A 16,508-nucleotide genomic window follows, 5' to 3' on the forward strand; every position below is an offset into this window, starting at 1 on the left:
AGGTGCAATCAGTTGAACTGATTCTTTGATGGGGCCTAGATGAGCAGCTGGAAGATGATACCAGGTGCAAATCAAGTTAATTAGTCCATTGTGATGTCATCAGCCCATGTTAAGTCTATGGGGAAATTTTGAGTAGTTTTTAATTAATAGTTTAAAAAGTATAAAAGTTACAAAGAGTTACTACGCAACATAGTTTGAATGAAGTTTCTACGTTAAACGGTTGAAGCTGCATTAACTGCGTTAGAAGAAGAAAAATAACTAGAAAAGCATTTCCTGAAGGAAATACAGTGCATGAAAATGCAAAAATATGATGCGTTCATATGGTTAAATTATTTGCTTGGTAGATAAGGTTTAATATAGTTAGAATGACTGAACAGTTAAATAGGTTGATCATTGAAATGGTTAAATTATTTAGGCAGATAGTTGACGATAACTAACAGTTGGAATGGCTCCAATGTTTGCTAGTAGTTATGCTAACTATGTTAATAAAGATAATAATGTTAACCAAGTTACTATGCTAACTAGCATGCTAACAATGTTAAAATGTTAACTATGCTAACCATATGACTTAGCTAACCTAGCTAATCATTTTTATTAGTTATGATAACTATGTTAATTAACATGCTAAAATGCTAATTATGCTAACCATGTGACTTAGCTAACTTCGCTAATCTTTTTTAACAGTTATGCTAACTATGCTAACAAGCATGCTAACATGATAGCATGCTAACTATGTTCACCACATGACTTAGCTAACTTTGCTAATCATTTTTAGCAATAATGCTAACTATGCTAACTAGCATGCTAACATGTTAGCATGCTAACTATGCTAACCATGTGACTTAGCTAACTTAGCTAATCATTTTTAGCAGTTTTGCAAAAAATGCTAACTAGCATGCTAGCATGCTAACTATGCTAACCATGTTACTTAGCTAACTTAGCTAATCATTTTTAGCAGTTTTGTAAAAAATGCTAACTAGCATGCTAACATGCTAGCATGCTAACTATGCTAACCATGTTACTTAGCTAACTTAGCTAATCATTTTTAGCAGTTTTATAAAAAATGCTAACTAGCATGCTAACATGCTAGCATGCTAACTATGCTAACCATATGACTTAGCTAACTTAGCTAATCATTTTTAGCAGTTTTGCTAAAAATGCTAATTAGCATGCTAACATGTTAGCATGCTAACATGCTAGTATGCTAAACTATGCTAACCATGCTAACTAGCTACAGTGGGTAGGAGTCATAGTTGATGACAAGTAACAGTTACAATGGCTGAACAGTTAAAAAGTTCAGTAGTTTAAAGGCTTAAATTGTTTAACAGTGAAATATTGCAGTGAGGACTTTTATTTTGAAACAGTTTTTGGCAGAGGAAGCAGTTGAACAGGATGTGTAGTCTTAATAGGGCCAGTTTGTATGCTTAAAGCCTGAGAATGGCAGTTGAGATCCAGGTGGCCTGAACACCTGCCATAGGATTCAAATGGTTAAATTATTTGCTAGGTAGATGAGGTTTAATATAGTTGGAATGACAACTAGGTAGTTGAGGTTTAATATAGTTGGAATGACTGAACTAGGTAGATGAGGTTTAATATAGTTGGAATGACTGAACGGTTAAATAGGTGGATAGTGTAAAAGGTTAAATTATTTGCTAGGTAGATGAGGTTTAATATAGTTGGAATGACTGAACTAGGTAGATGAGGTTTAATATAGTTGGACTGACTGAACAGTCAAATAGGTGGATAGTGTAAAAGGTTAGCCTGAGAAACTGATAGGGTGCAGCTGGCCTGGCCACCTGGCCTAGGATTCTAATTGCTTAACGGCAGTCTTAATAGAGCCATATTGTATGCTTAAAGCCTGAGACAGAGTATATAGTTTAAAAGTTAAATGTAGATAGTGTAATGGATGTTGATAGACAGAAAGTTGAATGGATGTTGATAGGCAGATTGTTTAATGGATGTTGATGGATAGTTCAATGGGTGGATGAGTGAATGGTTTGAAGAGGATGAATGGATAGAAAGTTGGATGAAATGTGTCTTATATCCTTGTAGAATGGAGAAACACAGAGAGAGTTGGTCTAGTTCAGTAGAAAGCAGTTGATACAGGTGCAATCAGTTGAACTGATTCTTTGATGGGGCCTAGATGAGCAGCTGGAAGATGATACCAGGTGCAAATCAAGTTAATTAGTCCATTGTGATGTCATCAGCCCATGTAAAGTCTATGGGGAAATTTTGAGTAGTTTTTAATTAAAGGTTTAAAAAGTATAAAAGTTACAAAGATGAAAAATACATAGCCCACATGTCCTAAGTAAGACCTACGCAACGCAGTTGGAATGAAGTTTCTACGTTAAACGGTTGAAGCTGCATTAACTGCGTTAGAAGAAGAAAAATAATAAGAACTAGAAAAGCATTTCCTGAAGGAAATACAGTGCATGAAAATGCAAAAAATATGATGTAAAATATCATACAGAGTAAAAACAAACTATATTGGTTGCTAGGTATATGAGGTTTAATATAGTTGGAGGGACTGAACAGTTAAATAGGTGGATAGTTTATATGGTTAAATGATTTGCTTGGTAGATAAGGTTTAATAGAGATGGAATGATTGAACGGTTAAATAGGTGGATAATACTTAACCTAGTTAACTTAGCTAATGTTTTCATTTTTAGTATGTTAACCATGTGACTTAGCTAACCTAGCTAATCATTTTTAGCAGTTTTGCTAACTATGCTAACTAGCATGGTAACATGCTAGCATGCTAATTATGCTAACCATGTGACTTAGCTAACTTAGCTAATCATTTTTAGCAGTTTTGCTAAAAATGCTAACTAACATGCTAACATGCTAACTATGCTAACCATATGACTTAGCTAATCATTTTTAGCAGTTTTGCTAAAAATGCTAACTAGCATGCTAACATGCTAACTATGCTAACCATGTGACTTAGCTAACTTAGCTAATCGTTTTTAACAGTTTTGCTAAAAATGCTAACTAGCATGCTAACATGCTAACTATGCTAACAATGTTACTTAGCTAACTTAGCTAACTAACTACAGTGGGTAGGAGTCATAGTTGATGACAAGTAACAGTTACAATGGCTGAACAGTTGAAAAGTTCAGTAGTTTAAAGGGTTAAATTGTTTAACAGTGAAATATTGTAGTGAGGACTTTTATTTTAAAACAGGTTTTGGCAGAGGAAGCAGTTGAACAGGATGTGTAGTCTTAATAGGGCCAGTTTGTATGCTTAAAGCCTGAGACTGGCAGTTGATGCAGCTGGCCCGAACACCTGCCATAGGATTCTAATTGCTTAACGGCAGTCTTAATAGAGCCATATTGTATGCTTAAAGCATGAGACAGAGTATATAGTTTAAAAGTTAAATGTAGATAGTGTAATGGATGTTGATAGACAGAAAGTTGAATGGATGTTGATAGGCAGATTGTTTAATGGATGTTGATGGATAGTTTAATGGGTGGATGAGTGAATGGTTTGAAGAGGATGAATGGATAGAAAGTTGGAGGAAATGTGTCTTATATCCTTGTAGAATGGAGAGACAGAGAGAGTTGGTCTAGTTCAGTAGAAAGCAGTTGATACAGGTGCAATCAGTTGAACTGATTCTTTGATGGGGCCTAGATGAGCAGCTGGAAGATGATACCAGGTGCAAATCAAGTTAATTAGTCCATTGTGATGTCATCAGCCCATGTTAAGTCTATGGGGAAATTTTGAGTAGTTTTTAATTAAAGGTTTAAAAAGTATAAAAGTTACAAAGATGAAAAATACATAGCCCACATGTCCTAAGTAAGACCTACGCAACGCAGTTGGAATGAAGTTTCTACGTTAAACGGTTGAAGCTGCATTAACTGCGTTAGAAGAAGAAAAATAATAAGAACTAGAAAAGCATTTCCTGAAGGAAATACAGTGCATGAAAATGCAAAAAATATGATGTAAAATATCATACAGAGTAAAAACAAACTATATTGGTTGCTAGGTATATGAGGTTTAATATAGTTGGAGGGACTGAACAGTTAAATAGGTGGATAGTTTATATGGTTAAATGATTTGCTTGGTAGATAAGGTTTAATAGAGATGGAATGATTGAACGGTTAAATAGGTGGATAATACTTAACCTAGTTAACTTAGCTAATGTTTTCATTTTTAGTATGTTAACATGTGACTTAGCTAACCTAGCTAATCATTTTTAGCAGTTTTGCTAACTATGCTAACTAGCATGCTAACATGCTAACTATGCTAACCATATGACTTAGCTAACTTAGCTAATCATTTTTAGCAGTTTTGCTAAAAATGCTAACTAGCATGCTAACATGCTAACTATGCTAAACATGTGACTTAGCTAACTTAGCTAATCGTTTTTAACAGTTTTGCTAAAAATGCTAACTAGCATGCTAACATGCTAACTATGCTAACAATGTTACTTAGCTAACTTAGCTAATCATGTTTAGCAGTTTTGCTAAAAATGCTAACTAGCATGCTAACATGCTAACTATGCTAACCATATGACTTAGCTAACTTAGCTAATCATTTTTAGCAGTTTTGCTAAAAATGCTAACTAGCATGCTAACATGCTAACTATGCTAACCATGTGACTTAGCTAACTTAGCTAATCGTTTTTAACAGTTTTGCTAAAAATGCTAACTAGCATGCTAACATGCTAACTATGCTAACAATGTTACTTAGCTAACTTAGCTAACTAACTACAGTGGGTAGGAGTCATAGTTGATGACAAGTAACAGTTACAATGGCTGAACAGTTGAAAAGTTCAGTAGTTTAAAGGGTTAAATTGTTTAACAGTGAAATATTGTAGTGAGGACTTTTATTTTAAAACAGGTTTTGGCAGAGGAAGCAGTTGAACAGGATGTGTAGTCTTAATAGGGCCAGTTTGTATGCTTAAAGCCTGAGACTGGCAGTTGATGCAGCTGGCCCGAACACCTGCCATAGGATTCTAATTGCTTAACGGCAGTCTTAATAGAGCCATATTGTATGCTTAAAGCATGAGACAGAGTATATAGTTTAAAAGTTAAATGTAGATAGTGTAATGGATGTTGATAGACAGAAAGTTGAATGGATGTTGATAGGCAGATTGTTTAATGGATGTTGATGGATAGTTTAATGGGTGGATGAGTGAATGGTTTGAAGAGGATGAATGGATAGAAAGTTGGATGAAATGTGTCTTATATCCTTGTAGAATGTAGAGACACAGAGAGAGTTGGTCTAGTTCAGTAGAAAGCAGTTGATACAGGTGCAATCAGTTGAACTGATTCTTTGATGGGGCCTAGATGAGCAGCTGGAAGATGATACCAGGTGCAAATCAAGTTAATTAGTCCATTGTGATGTCATCAGCCCATGTTAAGTCTATGGGGAAATTTTGAATAGTTTTTTATTAATAGTTTAAAAAGTATAAAAGTTACAAAGATGAAATATACAAAGCCCCCATGTCCTAAGTAAGACCTACGCAACATAGTTTGAATGAAGTTTCTACGTTAAACGGTTGAAGCTGCATTAACTGCGTTAGAAGAAGAATAATAACTAGAAAAGCATTTCCTGAAGGAAATACAGTGCATGAAAATGCAAAAAATATGATGTAAAATATCATACAGAGTAAAAACAAACTATATTGGTTGCTAGGTAGATGAGGTTTAATATAGTTGGAGTGACTGAACAGTTAAATAGGTGGATAGTTTATATGGTTAAATGATTTGCTTGGAAGATAAGGTTTAATAAAGTTGGAATGATTGAACGGTTAAATAGGTGGACAATACTTAACTTAGTTAACTTAGATAATGCATTTTTAGTAGTTAGCAATGCTAACATGCTAACTATGTTAACCATGTGACTTAGCTAATCTAGCTAATCATTTTTAGCAGTTTTGCTAACTATGCTAACTAGCATGCTAACATGTTAGCATGCTAACTATGTTAGCATGCTAACATGTTAGCATGCTAACTATGTTAGCATGCTAACTATGCTAACCATGTGACTTAGCTAACTTAGCTAATCATTTTTAGCAGTTTTGTAAAAAATGCTAACTAGCATGCTAACATGTTAACATGCTAACTATGCTAACCATGTGACTTAGCTAACTTAGCTAATCATTTTTAGCAGTTTTATAAAAAATGCTAACTAGCATGCTAACATGCTAGCATGCTAACTATGCTAACCATGTGACTTAGCTAACTTAGCTAATCATTTTTAGCAGTTTTGTAAAAAATGTTAACTAGTATGCTAACATGTTAGCATGCTAACTATGCTAACCATGTGACTTAGCTAACTTAGCTAATCATTTTTAGCAGTTTTGTAAAAAATGCTAACTAGCATGCTAACATGCTAGCATGCTAACTATGCTAACCATGCTAACTAGCTACAGTGGGTAGGAGTCATAGTTGATGACAAGTAACAGTTACAATGGCTGAACAGTTAAAAAGTTCAGTAGTTTAAAGGGTTAAATTGTTTAACAGTGAAATATTGTAGTGAGGACTTTTATTTTGAAACGGTTTTTGGCAGAGGAAGCAGTTGGACAGGATGTGTAGTCTTAATAGGGCCAGTTTGTATGCTTAAAGCCTGAGACTGGCAGTTGAAACAGGTGGCCCGAACACCTGCCATAGGATTCTAATTGCTTAACGGCCGTATTGTGATGTCATAATCATAATGTTAAGTCAATGGGGAAATTTTGATTAGTTTTTAATTAATAGTTTAAAAAGTATAAAAGTTACAAAGTTGAAAAATACAAAGCTCACATGTCCTAATTAAGACCTACGTAACATAGTTTGAATGAAGTTTCTACGTTAAACGGTTGAAGCTGCATTAAGTGCGTTAGAAGAAGAATAATAATAACTAGAAAAGCATTTCCTGAAGGAAATACAGTGCATGAAAATGCAAAAAATATGATGTAAAATATATTACAGAGTAAAAACAAACTATATTGGTTGCTAGGTAGATAAGGTTTAATATAGTTGGAGTGACTGAACAGTTAAATAGGTGGATAGTTTATATGGTTAAATGATTTGCTTGGTAGATAAGGTTTAATATAGTTGGAATGATTGAACGGTTAAATAGGTGGATAATACTTAACTGAGTTAACTTAGCTAATGTTTTCATTTTTAGTAGTTATGCTAACTAGCATGTTAGCAATGCTAACATGCTAACTATGTTAACTATGTTACTTAGCTAACTTAGCTAATCATTTTTAACAGTTTTGCTAAAAATGCTAACTAGCATGCTAACGTGTTAGCATGCTAACTATGCTAACCATGTGACTTAGCTAACTTAGCTAATCATTTTTAGCAGTTTTGCTAACTATGCTAACTAGCATGCTAACATGTTAGCATGCTAACTATGCTAACCATGTGACTTAGCTAACTTAGCTAATCATTTTTAGCAGTTTTGTAAAAAATGCTAACTAGCATGCTAACATGTTAGCATGCTAACTATGCTAACCATATGACTTAGCTAACTTAGCTAATCATTTTTAGCAGTTTTGTAAAAAATGCTAACTAGCATGCTAACATGTTAGCATGCTAACTATGCTAACCATGTGACTTAGCTAACTTAGCTAATCATTTTTTGCAGTTTTGTAAAAAATGCTAACTAGCATGCTAACATGCTAACATGCTAGCATGCTAACTATGCTAACCATGCTAACTAGCTACAGTGGGTAGGAGTCATAGTTGATGACAAGTAACAGTTACAATGGCTGAACAGTTAAAAAGTTCAGTAGTTTAAAGGGTTAAATTGTTTAACAGTGAAATATTGTAGTGAGGACTTTTATTTTGAAACGGTTTTTGGCAGAGGAAGCAGTTGGACAGGATGTGTAGTCTTAATAGGGCCAGTTTGTATGCTTAAAGCCTGAGACTGGCAGTTGATGCAGGTGGCCCGAACACCTGCCATAGGATTCAAATGGTTAAATTATTTGCTAGGTAGATGAGGTTTAATATAGTTGGAATGACTGAACTAGGTAGATGAGGTTTAATATAGGAATGACTGAACTAGGTAGATGAGGTTTAATATAGTTGGAATGACTGAACGGTTAAATAGGTGGATAGTGTAAAAGGTTAAATTATTTGCTAGGTAGATGAGGTTTAATATGGTTGGAATGACTGAACTAGGTAGATGAGGTTTAATATAGTTGGACTGACTGAACAGTCAAATAGCTGGATAGTTTAAAAGGTTAGCCTGAGAAACTGATAGGGTGCAGGTGGCCTGGCCACCTGGCCTAGGATTCTAATTGCTTAACGGCAGTCTTAATAGAGCCATATTGTATGCTTAAAGCCTGAGACAGAGTATATAGTTTAAAAGTTAAATGTAGATAGTGTAATGGATGTTGATAGACAGAAAGTTGAATGGATGTTGATAGGCAGATTGTTTAATGGATGTTGATGGATAGTTTAATGGGTGGATGAGTGAATGGTTTGAAGAGGATGAATGGATAGAAAGTTGGATGAAATTTGTCTTATATCCTTGTAGAATGGAGACACAGAAAGAGTTGGTCTAGTTCAGTAGAAAGCAGTTGATACAGGTGCAATAAGTTGAACTGATTCTTTGATGGGGCCTAGATGAGCAGCTGGAAGATTATACAGGTGCAAATCAAGTTAATTAGTCCATTGTGATGTCATCAGCCCATGTTAAGTCTATGGGGAAATTTTGAATAGTTTTTTATTAATAGTTTAAAAAGTATAAAAGTTACAAAGATGAAATATACAAAGCCCCCATGTCCTAAGTAAGACCTACGCAACATAGTTTGAATGAAGTTTCTACGTTAAACGGTTGAAGCTGCATTAACTGCGTTAGAAGAAGAATAATAACTAGAAAAGCATTTCCTGAAGGAAATACAGTGCATGAAAATGCAAAAAATATGATGTAAAATATCATACAGAGTAAAAACAAACTATATTGGTTGCTAGGTAGATGAGGTTTAATATAGTTGGAGTGACTGAACAGTTAAATAGGTGGATAGTTTATATGGTTAAATGATTTGCTTGGAAGATAAGGTTTAATAAAGTTGGAATGATTGAACGGTTAAATAGGTGGACAATACTTAACTTAGTTAACTTAGATAATGCATTTTTAGTAGTTAGCAATGCTAACATGCTAACTATGTTAACCATGTGACTTAGCTAATCTAGCTAATCATTTTTAGCAGTTTTGCTAACTATGCTAACTAGCATGCTAACATGTTAGCATGCTAACTATGTTAGCATGCTAACATGTTAGCATGCTAACATGTTAGCATGCTAACTATGCTAACCATGTGACTTAGCTAACTTAGCTAATCATTTTTAGCAGTTTTATAAAAAATGCTAACTAGCATGCTAACATGTTAACATGCTAACTATGCTAACCATGTGACTTAGCTAACTTAGCTAATCATTTTTAGCAGTTTTATAAAAAATGCTAACTAGCATGCTAACATGCTAGCATGCTAACTATGCTAACCATGTGACTTAGCTAACTTAGCTAATCATTTTTAGCAGTTTTGTAAAAAATGTTAACTAGTATGCTAACATGTTAGCATGCTAACTATGCTAACCATGTGACTTAGCTAACTTAGCTAATCATTTTTAGCAGTTTTGTAAAAAATGCTAACTAGCATGCTAACATGCTAGCATGCTAACTATGCTAACCATGCTAACTAGCTACAGTGGGTAGGAGTCATAGTTGATGACAAGTAACAGTTACAATGGCTGAACAGTTAAAAAGTTCAGTAGTTTAAAGGGTTAAATTGTTTAACAGTGAAATATTGTAGTGAGGACTTTTATTTTGAAACGGTTTTTGGCAGAGGAAGCAGTTGGACAGGATGTGTAGTCTTAATAGGGCCAGTTTGTATGCTTAAAGCCTGAGACTGGCAGTTGAAACAGGTGGCCCGAACACCTGCCATAGGATTCTAATTGCTTAACGGCCGTATTGTGATGTCATAATCATAATGTTAAGTCAATGGGGAAATTTTGATTAGTTTTTAATTAATAGTTTAAAAAGTATAAAAGTTACAAAGTTGAAAAATACAAAGCTCACATGTCCTAATTAAGACCTACGTAACATAGTTTGAATGAAGTTTCTACGTTAAACGGTTGAAGCTGCATTAAGTGCGTTAGAAGAAGAATAATAATAACTAGAAAAGCATTTCCTGAAGGAAATACAGTGCATGAAAATGCAAAAAATATGATGTAAAATATATTACAGAGTAAAAACAAACTATATTGGTTGCTAGGTAGATAAGGTTTAATATAGTTGGAGTGACTGAACAGTTAAATAGGTGGATAGTTTATATGGTTAAATGATTTGCTTGGTAGATAAGGTTTAATATAGTTGGAATGATTGAACGGTTAAATAGGTGGATAATACTTAACTGAGTTAACTTAGCTAATGTTTTCATTTTTAGTAGTTATGCTAACTAGCATGTTAGCAATGCTAACATGCTAACTATGTTAACTATGTTACTTAGCTAACTTAGCTAATCATTTTTAACAGTTTTGCTAAAAATGCTAACTAGCATGCTAACGTGTTAGCATGCTAACTATGCTAACCATGTGACTTAGCTAACTTAGCTAATCATTTTTAGCAGTTTTGCTAACTATGCTAACTAGCATGCTAACATGTTAGCATGCTAACTATGCTAACCATGTGACTTAGCTAACTTAGCTAATCATTTTTAGCAGTTTTGTAAAAAATGCTAACTAGCATGCTAACATGTTAGCATGCTAACTATGCTAACCATATGACTTAGCTAACTTAGCTAATCATTTTTAGCAGTTTTGTAAAAAATGCTAACTAGCATGCTAACATGTTAGCATGCTAACTATGCTAACCATGTGACTTAGCTAACTTAGCTAATCATTTTTTGCAGTTTTGTAAAAAATGCTAACTAGCATGCTAACATGCTAACATGCTAGCATGCTAACTATGCTAACCATGCTAACTAGCTACAGTGGGTAGGAGTCATAGTTGATGACAAGTAACAGTTACAATGGCTGAACAGTTAAAAAGTTCAGTAGTTTAAAGGGTTAAATTGTTTAACAGTGAAATATTGTAGTGAGGACTTTTATTTTGAAACAGTTTTTGGCAGAGGAAGCAGTTGGACAGGATGTGTAGTCTTAATAGGGCCAGTTTGTATGCTTAAAGCCTGAGACTGGCAGTTGATGCAGCTGGCCCGAACACCTGCCATAGGATTCTAATTGCTTAACGGCCGTATTGTGATGTCATAATCATAATGTTAAGTCAATGGGGAAATTTTGATTAGTTTTTAATTAATAGTTTAAAAAGTATAAAAGTTACAAAGATGAAAAATACATAGCACCCATGTCCTAAGTAAGACCTACGTAACATAGTTTGAATGAAGTTTCTACGTTAAACGGTTGAAGCTGCATTAAGTGCGTTAGAAGAAGAATAATAATAAAATGCCTTGGAATAACAGTACAGTGCATTTTCATGCACTGTAATAAAATGCCTTGGAATAACAGTACAGTGCATTTTCATGCACTGTAATAATAATAAAATGCCTTGGAATAACAGTACAGTGCATTTTCATGCACTGTAATAATAATAAAATGCCTTGGAATAACAGTACAGTGCATTTTCATGCACTGTAATAATCGTAAGAATAAGAAGACTTGGAAGAACAGTATAGTGCATTTTCATGCACTATAATAAGAAGAAGAAGAAGAAGAAGAAGAAGAAGCCTAGGAAGAACAGTACAGTGCATTTTCATGCACTGTAATAAGAACTAGAAAAGCATTTCCTGAAGGAAATACAGTGCATGAAAATGCAAAAAATATGATGTAAAATATCATACAGAGTAAAAACAAACTATATTGGTTGCTAGGTAGATGAGGTTTAATATAGTTGGAGTGACTGAACAGTTAAATAGGTGGATAGTTTATATGGTTAAATGATTTGCTTGGTAGATAAGGTTTAATATAGTTGGAATGATTGAACGGTTAAATAGGTGGATAATACTTAACTTAGTTAACTTAGCTAATGTTTTCATTTTTAGTAGTTATGCTAACTAGCATGTTAGCAATGCTAACATGCTAACTATGTTAACCATGTGACTTAGCTAACCTAGCTAATCATTTTTAGCAGTTTTGCTAACTATGCTAACTAGCATGTTAACTATGCTAACCATTTTACTTAGCTAACTTAGCTAATTATGTTTAGCAATTATGCTAACTATGCTAACTAACATGCTAGCATGCTAACTATGTTAACCATGTGACTTAGCTAACTTAGCTAATCATTTTTAGCAGTTTTACAAAAAAATGCTAACTAGCATGCTAACATGCTAGCATGCTAACTATGTTAACCATGTGACTTAGCTTACTTAGCTAATCATTTTTAGTAGTTTTGCTAAAAATGCTAGCATGCTAACTATGCTAACCATGTGACTTAGCTAACTTAGCTAATCATTTTTAGCAGTTTTACAAAAAAATGCTAACTAGCATGCTAACATGTAAGCATGCTAACTATGCTAACCATGTGACTTAGCTAATCATTTTTAGCAGTTTTACAAAAAATGCTAACTAGCATGCTAACATGCTAGCATGCTAACTATGCTAACCATGCTAACTAGCTACAGTGGGTAGAAGTCATAGTTGATGACAAGTAACAGTTACAATGGCTAAACAGTTAAAAAGTTCAGTCGTTTAAAGGGTTAAATTGTTTAACAGTGAAATATTGTAGTGAGGACTTTTATTTTGAAACAGTTTTTGGCAGAGGAAGCAGTTGGACAGGATGTGTAGTCTTAATAGGGCCAGTTTGTATGCTTAAAGCCTGAGACTGGCAGTTGATGCAGCTGGCCCGAACACCTGCCATAGGATTCTAATTGCTTAACGGCAGTCTTAATAGAGCCATATTGTATGCTTAAAGCCTGAGACAGAGTATATAGTTTAAAAGTTAAATGTAGATAGTGTAATGGATGTTGATAGACAGAAAGTTGAATGGATGTTGATAGGCAGATTGTTTAATGGATGTTGATGGATAGTTTAATGGGTGGATGAGTGAATGGTTTGAAGAGGATGAATTGATAGAAAGTTGGAGGAAATGTGTCTTATATCCTTGTAGAATGGAGAGACAGAGAGAGTTGGTCTAGTTCAGTAGAAAGCAGTTGATACAGGTGCAATCAGTTGAACTGATTCTTTGATGGGGCCTAGATGAGCAGCTGGAAGATGATACCAGGTGCAAATCAAGTTAATTACAGTGCATGAAAATGCACTGTACTGTTCTTCCTAGGCTTCTTCTTCTTCTTATTATTATTATAGTGCATGAAAATGCACTATACTGTTCTTCCAAAATTTCTTATTCTTATTTTTCTTCTTCTAACGCGTTTAATGCAGCTTCAACCGTTAAACGTAGAAACTTCATTCAAACTTTGTTACGTAGGTCTTAGTTAGGACAATTGGGCTATGTATTTTTCAACTTTGTAACTTTTATACTTTTTAAACTATTAATTAAAAACTATCAAAATTTCCCCATTGACTTAACATTATGATTATGACATCACAATAGAGCCGTTAAGCAATTAGAATCCTATGGCAGGTGTTCGGGCCACCTGGATCGATCAACTGCCAGTCTCAGGCTTTAAGCATACAAACTGGCCCTATTAAGACTACACATCCTGTCCAACTGCTTCCTCTGCCAAAAACCGTTTCAAAATAAAAGTCCTCACTACAATATTTCACTGTTAAACAATTTAACCCTTTAAACTACTGAACTTTTTAACTGTTCAGCCATTGTAACTGTTACTTGTCATCAACTATGACTCTTACCCACTGTAGCTAGTTAGCTAAGTTACTTGGTTAGCATAGTTAGCATGTTAGCATGCTAGTTAGCATTTTTAGCAAAACTGTTAAAAATGATTAGCTAAGTTAGCTAAGTCACATGGTTAGCATAGTTAGCATGCTAGCATGTTAGCATGCTAGTTAGCATTTTTAGCAAAACTGCTAAAAATGATTAGCTAAGTTAGCTAAGTCACATGGTTAGCATAGTTAGCATGTTAACATGCTAGTTAACATTTTTAGCAAAACTGCTAAAAACAATTAGCTAAGTTAGCTAAGTAATATGGTTAGCATAATTAGCATGCTAACATGTTAGCATGCTAGTTAGCATTTTTAGCAAAACTGCTAAAAATGATTAGCTAAGTTAGCTAAGTAACATGGTTAGCATAGTTAGCATGCTAGCATGTTAGCATGTTAGCATGCTAGTTAGCATTTTTAGCAAAACTATTAAAAACCATTAGCTAAGTTAGCTAAGTCACATGGTTAGCATAGTTAGCATGCTAGCATGTTAGCATGCTAGTTAGCATTTTTTGCAAAACTGCTAAAAATGATTAGCTAAGTTAGCTAAGTCACATGGTTAGCATAGTTAGCATGCTAGCATGTTAGCATGCTAGTTAGCATTTTTTGCAAAACAGCTAAAAACGATTAGCTAAGTTAGCTAAGTCACATGGTTAGCATAGTTAGCATGCTAGCATGTTAGCATGCTAGTTAGCATTTTTTGCAAAACAGCTAAAAACGATTAGCTAAGTTAGCTAAGACACATGGTTAGCATAGTTAGCATGCTAGCATGTTAGCATGCTAGTTAGCATTTTTTGCAAAACAGCTAAAAACGATTAGCTAAGTTAGCTAAGTAACATGGTTAACATAATTAGCATTTTAACATTGTTAACATGCTAGTTAGCATAGTAACTTGGTTAATATTATTATCTTTGTTAACATAGTTAGCATAACTACTAGCAAACATTAGAGCCATTCCAACTGTCAATTATCGTCAACTATCTACTTTAATAATTTAACCATTTAAACTATCTACCTATTTAACTGTTCAGTCATTCCAACTATATTAAACCTCATCTACTTAGCAACCAATATAGTTTGTTTTTACTCTGTATGATATTTTACATCATATTTTTTGCATTTTCATGCACTGTATTTCCTTCAGGAAATGCTTTTCTAGTTATTATTTTTCTTCTTCTAACGCAGTTAATGCAGCTTCAACCGTTTAACGTAGAAACTTCATTCAAACTATGTTGCGTAGGTCTTACTTAGGACATGTGGGCTATGTATTTTTCATCTTTGTAACTTTTATACTTTTTAAACTATTAATTAAAAACTACTCAAAATTTCCCCATAGACTTAACATGGGATGATGACATCACAATGGACTAATTAACTTGATTTGCACCTGGTATCATCTTCCAGCTGCTCATCTAGGCCCCATCAAAGAATCAGTTCAACTGATTGCACCTGTATCAACTGCTTTCTACTGAACTAGACCAACTCTCTCTGTCTCTCCATTGTACAAGGATATAAGACACATTTCCTCCAACTTTCTATCCATTCATCCTCTTCAAACCATTCACTCATCCACCCATTAAACTATCCATCAACATCCATTAAACAATCTGCCTATCAACATCCATTCAACTTTCTGTCTATCAACATCCATTACACTATCTACATTTAACTTTTAAACTATATACTCTGTCTCAGGCTTTAAGCATACAATATGGCTCTATTAAGACTGCCGTTAAGCAATTAGAATCCTATGGCAGGTGTTCGGGCCAGCTGCATCAACTGCCAGTCTCAGGCTTTAAGCATACAAACTGGCCCTATTAAGACTACACATCCTGTTCAACTGCTTCCTCTGCCAAAAACTGTTTCAAAGTAAAAGTCCTCACTACAATATTTCACTGTTAAACAATTTAAGCCTTTAAACTACTGAACTTTTTAACTGTTCAGCCATTGTAACTGTTACTTGTCATCAACTATGACTCCTACCCACTGTAGCTATTAGTATTTTTAGTATATTTAGCATTCTTTATCTTCTAATGTCCTTATTGCTTAGTTGTGTTTTTATATTATATACTTTATTACTCTTTCTGATGTTAAAGAATGTGGTTGTGTGTTATGTATGCTGCTGAGACCTTGAATTTCCCCTGGGGATCAATAAAGTATCTATCTATCTATCTATCTATCTAGCTAGTTAGCTAAGTAGCATAGTTAGCATGCTAGCATGTTAGCATGCTAGTTAACATTTTTAGCAAAACTGCTAAAAATGATTAGCTAAGTTAGCTAAGTAACATGGTTAGCATAATTAGCATGTTAGCATGCTAGTTAGCATTTTTAGCAAAACTGCTAAAAATGATTAGCTAAGTTAGCTAAGTCACATGGTTAGCATAGTTAGCATGCTAACATGTTAGCATGCTAGTTAGCATTTTTAGCAAAACTGTTAAAAATGATTAGCTAAGTTAGCTAAGTAAAATGGTTAGTATAGTTAGCATGCTAGCATGTTAACATGCTAGTTAGCATAGTTAGCAAAACTGCTAAAAATGATTAGCTAGATTAGCTAAGTCACATGGTTAACATAGTTAGCATGTTAGCATTGCTAACTACTAAAAATGCATTAGCTAAGTTAACTAAGTTAAGTATTGTCCACCTATTTAACCGTTCAATCATTCCAACTATATTAAACCTTATCTTCCAAGCAAATCATTTAACCATATAAAC

The 16,508-nt window shown here is 34.1% G+C and overlaps 1 protein-coding gene across 1 annotated transcript in view; it reads right to left on the reverse strand.

Moving 5' to 3' along the window:
- Positions 1-16,508, reverse strand: part of LOC143099188 (NACHT, LRR and PYD domains-containing protein 3-like) — a 120,957-nt gene that overhangs the window by 92,845 nt on the left and 11,604 nt on the right. The window lies entirely within an intron of this gene.

Source organism: Alosa pseudoharengus, unplaced genomic scaffold (assembly GCF_046254945.1).
Source record: "Alosa pseudoharengus isolate Yale_2024_CS ecotype anadromous, Long Island Sound unplaced genomic scaffold, YU_APseudo_1.1 YU_APseudo_1.1_scf_25, whole genome shotgun sequence".
NCBI lineage: Eukaryota > Metazoa > Chordata > Actinopteri > Clupeiformes > Clupeidae > Alosa > Alosa pseudoharengus.